Here is a 12,487-nt window from a genome sequence, read left to right on the forward strand (position 1 = left end):
AAAAAACAGAAGGAAAAAAGTCAACGGAGCACGATAGATTTTCTCCACGGATTACGATATTTTGGACGTGTACCTGTTTCTGTCACTTGTCCGTTTTGTTTATGATCCAACTGTTGTCGCAAGATCATGTCCGGTTCTCTTACGTCGTCCCTGATCAGAAAGTTTATGCAAATAGGGATTTATTTAATGGAGGGTTAAATTAGGTTAGATTAGGTTTAGGTCTTCTTTTGGTGAAAGTGGTTTGAGTATGGTCATGGCTAAGTGTTTCATAGTGTCCACGCAGCATGCCACTTCTTTTTAGAGTACCTATGGTGGCAAAGAAGGCCTGATGAACTAAATTTTATATCTCTTAATTTTTTTTAATCCTAGTGTTCGATTTTCGCCGATTAACTTTAGACGTAGATGACCTTCACTTTTGGTTCGTCTATTAGATAAATCCAAAATAACACTTATACACTCTTAGAGACCGATCGACTTCTAAAATATTCGTCCCAACCTAAGCGTTTTGTCATTGCACATTCATTGGGATAAATTTTATATCCCCTAAATTTTATATCTAAACTTCACAAGATGCTTCTTTTAAGCTCCGACAAGAATGATAAGAGTGAGAAGGTTAAAATTTCAAATATGGATAGATGAACCAGACTATCTACCTCTAGAATTAGAATTAGTAAGTGAAATATAAACATCTGAATTATATATATATATATATATAATTCAATATTGAATGCTCTTCTAAATTTCTTGAAACACTTAAAGGAACAATAAAGGACCTACGTTAAACTCTCAAATGGGTTAAATAGTCTCATAAATTGTTCGAATATTTAAACTAAATGCAACTAAGGGACATGATGAGATTCTTGATTAAATTTAGTCAATGCCATCATTTGTTCGCACAAAGTCCAATTTTAAACTTCTCCTTTAGAAAAAGGTAGGAAAGGAAAACACGTTTAGATATAGCAAAAGCTTGGATTCCCTTTTACATTGTGGTTGTACTTGTAATTCAAAGAACAAAACAATGGATTTAACTAATAGGATAAGGAAGAAGCTTATAAACAAAGCTTATAGGAGCATTTTTATTTTATTTTATTTTGTGAAAACTTCTTTTGAGTCATCAAATCTAAGCATAGTTAATTAATTTGTTAAGTAAACATTTATAAAGTTCTTCTTGTAGATCCTCTTCCCTTCAAATGAGGCACATAGTTATTGGATATCAGACTTCTAGACTATTCACTATAAGTATTTTCTAATTTATTTTAGTAGTCGGTGAAAAGATTTTATGAGGTTGAATCAATCGTCCCAGGTTCATTGTTACCTGGTTCAACATTTTATGCTCCCAAAGCTAAGGTATAGCAGAAGAGCTCCAAGTTGTCACCTAAGTTTCCACGATTCGATCCTAGTTACGATACATATATAGAGATTTTTCTTCTAAATGGGATGTGTAATTTTGGGATGTTGAGTTGTCCACCATGAGTACTTCTTATTTCATTCTAATGGTTGATAAAAATTTTCTATGAGACCAAATCGATAGTCCCAAATTTGATTTTTTTTCCTAGATAGATCCTCTCCATATAAACTTTGTTATATATATGAAATTTTAAAAAAAGACTAGGTTTAACTAAGTCTACCAGAAATGTAATGCTTGACAGCTTGATTGATAAGAGCAAGTGCATACCAAGTCATGATAAAAAAAAATCATGATACCTTAAAGATTATTGTGGAGTGTAAAGTTGCACTACTCTTGACCTAATTTACTCACCTTTTTTTCAAAAAAAAAAAATATTATGATCAAAGACACCAAACAACTGCCCTTTATCATGATATTAAAATGTTTTTTGCTCTAAATTTTAGACTAGAATACTTAAAATCACACTGTTCATCTAAACTGATTTTATTGTCTTAATTATTTTTGTATGGCATTACATAGATATTATAAGTCGAGATGAATATGAATGATGTGTGTTTACTCAGAGTAAGAGTGTATTATCCTCACTTTTTTCTTCTTTGTAAATTGTAATTAGGCCAGCACTAAGTGTGTGTTTACTATATTTAAAACTGTTGCTGTCTCCCATGAGAGACGAGAGGCGAGCACATGCAATTGAAAGGTATGCCACTGAAAACAAATGTTGAATCAAGAATTATCGAATTGGGTATCCATCGAACGTATAGGAAACGCTTACGATGAACAATCCAAATATTCAACATCATTTAGAGAAAAAAATTCTTATAAATATATCGTAGCTAAAAATCAAACTATGAATATCCATGTGACAATTTAACGTTCTTTTACTACACCATAACATATAAAAGTAGGTAAAAGGCGTGCGCACTATGGTGGCTGGGTTGGTGGTGCATGAGAATATATATGTATAATATATATTTATAATGGCCAGCACTTATCTTAGGGTTGGTGAATGTTCTTAAAGTTCAAAGTTCACTTTACTTGAGAACCCAACTTAGCTATCATCGACACAATTAGTAGGCAAGTCATCAGCATCCACTCGAGAATATGACAACCCTAACTCAAAGGAAAGTGATAGAAAGGAGGTTCCAGAGTTAGAGATCAATTAGTAGTGTTTTCTTTGTTATGAGTTACGGATGTTCAAATTTAGTTTAGTTTCTGTTTTTATGAGTCTGACCTTATAAATTTGATTTGGATTTGATTTGTTTAAATGTAATTGAACTTTCAATTTAAATTTGTAGATAAGTTTCTTGTTTTTTCTTTATAAGTTAGATAAGAATTTTATTGATGAAGATAGTTCATAAATTTTGATTGTGAATATTATTTTTTTTTATAAATATTAACAAATTGAACACACTTGTTCATTGATCTTATGTATATTATATGTTGGACGAATACAAATAAATATTTATGAAATTGAACAATAAATTTACTCATCAATTTAAAATTTTATTTACGACCCTGATGCATCAGAATGTTTCCTTGTTCAAGGAGAGAATGAGAGGAAGAAGATAGAAGTGTGAGCCCAAAGGATTACAGTGAGAAGAGCTTTAGTTAAGTGCTTCACTAGTCAACAATGGTGGCTAAGTGGAATGTTATGTTGGCATTTGTGGTGTCTTGTAAAAGATGGACTTGGTGGAGGGATCATGCTTCTTCTTGTCACACAAACTTTAGATGTAACACACACATGAGCAAGGGCAGAGACAGAGATGTTAGTCTATTTGAGCTTTAGCTTATATATAAATCTCATTGGCATTTGGATTAGTGGAGAATCATATAAAAAAAATCTGATTGTGATTTGGATTTTAAAATTGCAAATATTATAATAATGGCAATTTATATTCTGCTATAAAATTCCTAGAATAGTTTAGTTTTCAGATTTAATTTAGTTTCCAAATTTTAACACTTGATTCTTTATATAATTCTTCAATTCAATGGAAAGATATGAGAAAATTTTCCATCAATTTATTTATCTTTGATGGTATCAGAATCATCCTACTCCTTTTCCTAACAAAACACTAATTCTTCTCTCTCTTCTTCCTATGGCCAGTGATTAAACTCAGGTGACCATCCATAATTTTGCCAATCTGGCCTGGAAGTTACATGTTGAAGCTATCCTCATTGGATACCATCTCTTCAAATTGCTTTAAAGCTCCCACTAGTGTCCACCACCCACCATTCATGTGAATGACGTTGGCATGCCAAATCCAGATTTCGTTCCATGGATTCGACAGGACAAGCTTCTTTTTGGTGCTTTTGTTGACTCTATCTTTTCTTCTCCAATTCCTCTCATTCAATTCAACAAGCAGCTACCTCTCGTGATGCTTGGACTATTCTTACTAATACTTATGCTCATCCGTCTCATGGCCACATTAAGCAAGTCAAGGATCAGCTCAAATGAGGTGTTGAAGGTTCATAATCAATTTCAGAATATATGCAATTTATTAATTAAATGTCGTTCTGATGAGCTTGCTACCCTTAGTAAACCAATGGATCATGAGGAACTAATTGAAATAATTCTTGCTGGCTTGGACGACGATTACAAAGCTATTGTTGACATCATCGAAAGTCGAGACACACCAATTTCCTTTAATAAATTACATGAAAAGTTGATTAATTGGGAATTGTCCCTACGCCATTCTCAGTCCTCGGCCTCTCCTTTCTTACCGCAGCCAATATAGCAACTGGTCGACCTCGATCTTATTAGGATCGATGATCACGGCTAGAGAGGGGGATGTGAATAGCCGACTCCAAATTGCTCGTTTCTTCCTACGATTAGGGTTAGCGCAGCGGAAATAACTAAATAGAAACACAAAAAGGAAAGATCAAACCTCAAACTCGAACTCGACGATGTAACGAGGTTCGGAGATGAAACTTCTACTCCTCGGTGTGTCCGTAAGGTGGACGAAGCCTATCAATCCGTCGGTGGATGAGTCCTCGGAAAATCGACTAATAAGAACTCCTTCTGGGTGGAGAAACCTCACCACAAACTCTTACAACAGCAAGATCAGAGTACAAGTACAAGAAACACAGCAAGATACAAATATAAAGATGAATGTAACAACTCTTGCTTGCCTTCTCGTCGTCGACTAAAATCTGTAGATGAAGCACCAACTTCACAGAATCACAGCAGCAGCTGAAACCAGTCGAGGAAGCTCATGCGAAGCTTCGGAGCTCAGCAAAGCTCAAGAGCACAGCTTTCAGAAGAACAGCAGCTCAGTTCCGAGGAGGAAGAAGAAGTAAGAAGTAGTAGCCCTCGATCTCCTTTTATAACCTCTGATATCCTGAGCCAACCTGCGAACCTGCAAGCAAAAAGGCCAGAACACAGAAGCCCGAAATAACCTAGCCGTTGAGTCACAACGGCTAGGGCTAGACCGATCAGGCATCACCCTGATCGGTCTGGGACTGATCTGATTGGTCGTGGGGACCGATCAGGCTCTATGCTGATCGGTCCCCAGACCGATCAGAACGCTTTCACAAAGAGTTGCCCAACTCTTTGTGCGTACCCTGATCGGTCCCGGGGACCGATCAGACTTCCTGCTGATCGGTCCCCAGACCGATCAGTAAGCTCACAGAGGCACACTGATCGCTTTCTGATCGGTCTCCAGACCGATCCAGGTCTTGGTTTTTGCCCAAACCAAGTCCAAACCAATATCCGATTAACCTTGACCTCTTGGTACATCATGCTTAGCATCCGATCACTCCCTTGACCTGCTAAGACTCCCCACCAAGTGTCCGGTCAATCCCTTTGACCCACTTGAACTTTTCTCTTCGTGTCAAGTATCCGGTCACTCCCTTGACCTACTTGACCTTCTCAACACTAGATGTCCGATCACCCTTGATCCATCTGGATTTTTCCTTGCCCGGCTTCACTCACCAGGACTTTCACCTAGCTTCACTCACTAGGGTTTTCACCTGGCTTCACTCACCAGGATTTCCAATCTGCCCGGCTTCACTCACCAGGACTTTCACCAACTGCCTGGCTTCACTCACCAGGACTTTCACTTTCACCTAGCTTCACTCACTAGGGTTTTCACCTGGCTTCACTCACCAGGATTTTCAATCTGCCCGGCTTCACTCACCAGGACTTTCCAACTGCCTGGCTTCACTCACCAGGACTTTCCCACTGCCTGGCTTCACTCACCAGGACTTTCCACATCCGGTCCAGAGAACGAGCTACCGAGCCCTTTCTGACCACAGTTCGGAGAACGAGCTACCGAGCCCTCTCCGACTTCCATCCGGTCCAGAGAACGAGCTCCCGAGCCCTCTCCGACTTCCATCCGGTCCAGAGAACGAGCTCCCGAGCCCTCTCTGACTACAGTCCGGAGAACGAGCTACCTAGCCCTCTCCGACTTCCCATGTGCCAAGCTTCCATACTTGGACTTCTCCGTGCCAAGTCTCCATACTTGGACTTTTCCCCCATGCCAAACTCCCTGCTTGGACTTTTCCGAGTCAGGTCAACTCACCTCGGGTCAACCAGGTCAACCTTGACCACGGATTGCCAAGCTCTCCATACTTGGACTTTTCCCCCATGCCAAACTCACTGCTTGGACTTTTCTCATGCCAAGCTCCCTGCTTGGACTTTTCCCGTGCCAAGCTCCCTGCTTGGACTTTTCCGAGTCAGGTCAACTCACCTCGGGTCAACCAGGTCAACCTTGACCACGGATTGCACCCACAATCTCCCAAGCTTGTATCCTCGTCAAACATCAAGATACAACTTTTCTGTTCACGTCAAACATTGTCAAACATAACTCGTCAAACATCAAAATACAACTCGAGTCAAGTCAACTCGAGTCTGGTCAACCAGGTCAACCTTGACCTAAGGTTGCACCAACAATCTCCCCCTTTTTGATGTTTGACAAAACCCATAATCAAGTTAGGTTAACCCGATAACCTAACTTAGGTTTTCCAATGTTCTTCCCTGAACATTCTCTATTCTCCTCAAACCTACTCTCCCCCTTTTTGACACACATCAAAAAGAGTGAATCAAGGTCAAGAGTTTCTTCCTAATGAAAGTCTCATACCTTTCATTGAAACTCTTAATTTCCCCCTTGATACTAAGGTCAACAATTAACTTAGTGATAATCCCATATCACTCAAGTCTTTAGGAGTAAAAACTCCCCCTTGACTAATAGGTAAAACTCCCCCTTGACCATTGCACCAACAATGTCTTGGAGAGTTTCAACCCTTTAGAAATCCAAAACAGCAACTTCATTGCTGAAATTTCAGAAATTTCAGACAGCACAGTCGAAACTGGCACGCCCTGATCGGTCACCAGACCGATCAGGTCCTTCTGGATCGGTCCAGTGACCGATCCACACAGACTCCCTTCTGATCGGTCCACAACCTCTGATATCAGTTCTGAATTTTCTTCCGAAATTCAGAAACCTCTAGAAAATCACAGAAAATTTCAAAAATTGTAAGATTTTGAGGATACACTCCTCATAACATATACTATCATGGAAAAATAGTTTTCTATGAAAATAAGTTCCATTTTCAAATCTTGATACAAAGTTCAAAAGTCTTTGAAATAGCTCAAAGTTAACTCATCTTTGTATCACTTTGCTCAATGATGAATGCTATCACTAGAAAAGCTACATCAAGGTTTTTCAAATCGATTTTGAAATGATTTTAAACCATTTAATTTAGGACCACAATCTTTGGGCTAAATGTACATGACTTGTACATAAGCTTTCCCTATGATCCCCAATTTCGAATTAGGCTCATCTAGGTACAAGAACTATGCACCTTGATCCTAACTCATCATCCTAATATCTCACACACATCTAAGGTGTATCAAACACATCCAAGTAAATTTTGATGTGAGATATGGGTTTAGGTTATCTTAGGCTAAGGTCTCATGCATTTTCTAAACATCAATTTGATCTCCATATCAAATTGTGTTTTTTAACCTTAAATCAATTTCATTGATTATAAATGCAAGAGATGATGACATGACATAAAATAGTATCATAAATGGAACATGTGCCAATGTCATGGCATAAAGTGTGAAACTCTAACTAAGGCATGACATATAAATAACCTAAGTATTATCATGACATTTCAAATGATCATAAAATAAATATGATGTCATGACATGGAATATGGCAAACAATATATGGCAAATAACATGTAAAGGTATAGAAATACCTAATTCTAGCCTTAGTTGCCATTTTTGATAATTTTGATCATTTTGCCATAAATTCTATATTCCTAAGTGTAATAGACCTAAAATCAAATACAAAAGATTTTTAGATCACTATGTGCCAATTAGATTGACTCTAGACAACTCCTCAAATTTGATTGGCACATTCTAATCACCTTAGGAATAATTCTTAATTTCATTTTCAAGGCTTGATTATACCTTGAAAAATCCTAACGTGCCACCTTTTGCCATGATTAGGTTAACTACCTATTCAAGTAAGGTTGGCACACCCTAACTAATCTAGCGTGATGAAATCACGCTCCTAGGAACCCAATACCTATTGGAGCTCATTGGGTTCACTAAGTATTCACTAGGGATGACTTCCCTAGCAACCCTTCTAATGACCCTCCTAGGCTTTGAAGCCTTGGTCATTTGGGACTCATCAAGATCAACTCTAGGGGTGACTCCCCTTGTGACCTTGGTGATGGTCTTCCTAGTCCTAGGTTTTGTTCCATAATCGAATGGAACATCATGGTAAGTGGGCTTGACCACTTGGGACTTAGGTTTGTGACCTAAACCTTTCTTGTCCTTGGACTTGGGTTTTTGACCCTTAGACCCTAGAGTTGACTTCTCTAAATTTTTAAGGGTCTTTTCTAAAGTGTCAAGTCTTGACCTCAAGACTTGATTCTCCTTTTCTAATATCTCAAGTTTTAATTTGTCATTGTTCTTTGAGGTACTCCTAGGCATATGTCTAGTAGTTTTGGGATTCCTATCTAGGTTTCCCTTAACCTTAGATGAGTGAATCCTAGGGTTGACATTTCTAGAGTTGTCCTTATTCAAGCTAACATGTTTAGCACCTAAGCACATATATTGATTCCTATAATTAACATGCTTATCATTATTAGCAATTGCAATAAAACTACTAGCATGTGTCTTATTAGAATTGCAATAATGAGCCTTAAAGGTTACCTTAGGGTTTGCCTTAGCTCCCCCTATCGATGTGCTTGGTTTCTTGTCCTTGTGAGGTTGCCTCCCCCTCGGACATTGGCTCCTATAGTGTCCCTTTCGCTTGCATTGGAAGCACATCACGTGCTCCTTGCTCTTGCGTATCGGGACTCCGACTTCCTTGATCTTTGGTGCCGGTGGAATCTTTCTAACCCTCTTTGGACATTTACTCTTGTAATGTCCAAATTCCCTACACTCAAAGCATAATATATGCAATTTATTTGAAATTGAAATGCTTGAGTTACCTAGGGTTGAGGATGGATGAAGACTTTCTTCTTCATCCCTTCCGGAGGTAGACGCTTCTTCCTCTTGCTCCATTCTTAAAGAAGAACTCTCCTCCTCTTCTTCCTTAGATGTTGAGTAGCCCTCAACTTCTAATTCCTCTCCTCCATGAAGTGAGCTACTTAGCTCACTTGACTCCTCTTCATGACTTGAAGTGGAGCTTCCCACATGGAACTTGGCCAAGTTGTTCCACAACTCCTTGGCATTGTTATATCCACCTACCTTACACAAAATGTCATTAGGTAATGAAAAATTCAAGAATTTTCGTTACCTCATCGTTGATTGTGGATTGGTGGATTTGCTCCTTCGTCCACTTTTTCTTCTCTAGGGTTTCTCCGTCTTTATCCACCGGATGAGTAAACCCTACCTGCACACAACTCCAATGAACTAGGTTAGTCATAAGAAAGTACTTCATTCTTACCTTCCAAAATGCGAAGTCGTCGCGATCGTAGAAGGGTGGAATCGTGATGTCCTCTCTGAGTTGATCCATCTCTAACTTGTGCTCCCTCGGGTGTTAATCCGTCGAGCGACCTCGCTCTGATACCACTTGTTAGGATCGATGATCGCGGCTAGAGAGGGGGGTGTGAATAGCCGACCCCAAATTGCTCGTTTCTTCCTACGATTAGGGTTAGCACAGCGGAAATAACTAAATAGAAACACAAAAAGGAAAGATCAAACCTCAAACTCAAACTCGACAATGTAACGAGGTTCGGAGATGAAACTCCTACTCCTCGGCGTGTCCGTAAGGTGGATGAAGCCTATCAATCCGTTGGTGGATGAGTCCCCGGAAAACCGGCTAATAAGAACTCTTTCTGGGTGGAGAAACCTCACCACAAACTCTTGCAACAGCAAGATCAGAGTACAAGTACAAGAAGCACAGCAAGATACAAATATAAAGATGAATGTAACAACTCTTGCTTGCCTTCTCGTCGTTGATTGAAATCTGTAGATGAAGCACCAACTTCATAGAATCACAGCAGCAGCTGAAACCAGTCGAAGAAGTCGAGGAAGCTCACGCGAAGCTTCAGAGCTCAGCAAAGCTCAAGAGCACAGCTTTCAGAAGAACAGCAGCTCAGTTCCGAGGAGGAAGAAGAAGTAAGAAGTAGTAGCCCTCGATCTCCTTTTATAACCTCTGATATCCTGAGCCAATCGGTGCGGCGTGACAACCAGGTCAAATAAAATTTGCCAAGTCCTAACTGGTGACGGGCCGATCGGCATCACCGATCGGATAGGCTGATCTGATCGGCCGTGGGGACCGATCAAGCTCTATGCTGATCAGAGAGTTTCCCAACTCTCTGTGCGTACCTGATCGGTCCCGGGGACCGATCAAGCTCCATGATCGGGGACCGATCAATAAGCTCACAGAGGCACACTGATCGCTTTCTGATCGGTCTCCAGACCGATCCAGGTCTTGGTTTTTGCCCAAACCAAGTCCAAACCAATATCCGGTCAACCTTGACCTCTTGGTACATCATGCTTAGCATCCGATCACTCCCTTGACCTGCTAAGACTCCCCACCAAGTGTCCGGTCAATCCCTTTGATCCACTTGAACTTTTCTCTTCGTGTCAAGTATCCGGTCACTCCCTTGACCTACTTGACCTTCTCAACACCAGATGTCCGATCACCCTTGATCCATCTGGATTTTTCCTTGCCCGGCTTCACTCACCAGGACTTTCACCTAGCTTCACTCACTAGGGTTTTCACCTGGCTTCACTCACCAGGACTTTCACCAACTGCCTGGCTTCACTCACCAGGACTTTCACTTTCACCTAGCTTCACTCACTAGGGTTTTCACCTGGCTTCACTCACCAGGATTTTCAATATGCCCGGCTTCACTCACCAGGACTTTCCCACTGCCTGGCTTCACTCACCAGGACTTTCCACATCCGGTCCAGAGAACAAGCTACCGAGCCCTTTCTGACCACAGTTCGGAGAACGAGCTACCGAGCCCTCTCCGACTTCCATCCGGTCCAGAGAACGAGCTCCCGAGCCCTCTCTGACCACAGTCCGGAGAACGAGCTACCTAGCCCTCTCCGACTTCCCATGTGCCAAGCTTCCATACTTGGACTTCTCCGTGCCAAGTCTCCATACTTGGACTTTTCCCCCATGCCAAACTCCCTGCTTGGACTTTTCCCATGCCAAGCTCCCTGCTTGGACTTTTCCTGTGCCAAGCTCTCTGCTTGGACTTTTCCGAGTCAGGTCAACTCACCTCGGGTCAACCAGGTCAACATTGACCACGGATTGCCAAGCTCTCCATACTTGGACTTTTCCCCCATGCCAAACTCCCTGCTTGGACTTTTCCCATGCCAAGCTCCCTGCTTGGACTTTTCCCGTGCCAAGCTCCCTGCTTGGACTTTTCCGAGTCAGGTCAACTCACCTCGGGTCAACCAGGTCAACCTTGACCACGGATTGCACCCACAATCTCCCAAGCTTGTATCCTTGTCAAACATCAAGATACAACTTTTCTGTTCACGTCAAACATTGTCAAACATAACTCGTCAAAAATCAAAACACAACTCGAGTCAAGTCAACTCGAGTCTGGTCAACCAGGTCAACCTTGACCTAAGGTTGCACCAACAGATCTAACATCAACAATTTTTCTCCTCGGCAAAACTGGTAGTCTTCATGACAACAGTCTACCTTGTCCAATTCTATTTCCTCTGGCACTCTCAACAGCGTCAGCCACACCTATTTCTTAGTTTCACGGGTGTCGTACTCGGGGTCATACTCAAGGCCATGCAGTTTCTCAATGCTCACTTTTTCAGATTGTACCAGTTTCCTTCGCATCACAGACTATAGCATATCCTCCAATTCCAACTGGCCAACTTTGGCCGCTACAAAGGCAGTGGCAACCAAAGGCCAATGTGGCCACTACTCCAGTCTTCGATTCTCCTGCCTGGCTTCTTGACAGTGGTGGATCTCATCATGTTACTTTTGACCTCAACAACTGTCACTCTATTCTACATATGATGATCTTGCTGATTGATACGGTACATGTTTTGTGGGGTCGATAGGATGATGTTGTCATGAGTCAAGGCCACAAGTAGGTCAGAAGTCAAGCTGACATGGAGGTCAGGAGGGTCAAAAGTCAAGCCTCCGTGGCCGGTCAACAGTCAAGCAGACGTGGAGGTCAGGGAGGTCAAAAGTCAGGCCGTCGTGGTCGGTCAGCAGTTAGGCTGACATGGACAGAAGGGAGGTCAAAAGTCCAGCTTACGTGGCCAAAGTCAAAGTCTCAGGGGACAGGGTGGTCAAAAGAGGGGATTATAAGACCAGCCCTGACAGTGAGTAATAAACGGGTCTGCGGGCCAGGTATAGCTAAGGGCGGAGACTACAAACAAAGAGGTCTGGCACAGACTCAACGTGCAGGTCGGGACATCCAAGCCAAGGATCAGAGGTCTGCTTACAGACCCAGCGTGCAGGTCGGGACATTCAAGCCAAGGATCTCAGGTCTGCTTACAGACCTGGCGTACAGGTCGGGACATCCAAGCCAAGGATCACAGGTCTGCTTACAGACCTGGCGTACAGGTGGGAATATCCAAGTCAAAAAGCACAGATCTGCTTACAGACCTGGCGTACAGGTCGGGACATCCAA

The sequence above is a fragment of the Zingiber officinale genome, unplaced genomic scaffold (assembly GCF_018446385.1).
Source record: "Zingiber officinale cultivar Zhangliang unplaced genomic scaffold, Zo_v1.1 ctg167, whole genome shotgun sequence".
Lineage (NCBI taxonomy): Eukaryota > Viridiplantae > Streptophyta > Magnoliopsida > Zingiberales > Zingiberaceae > Zingiber > Zingiber officinale.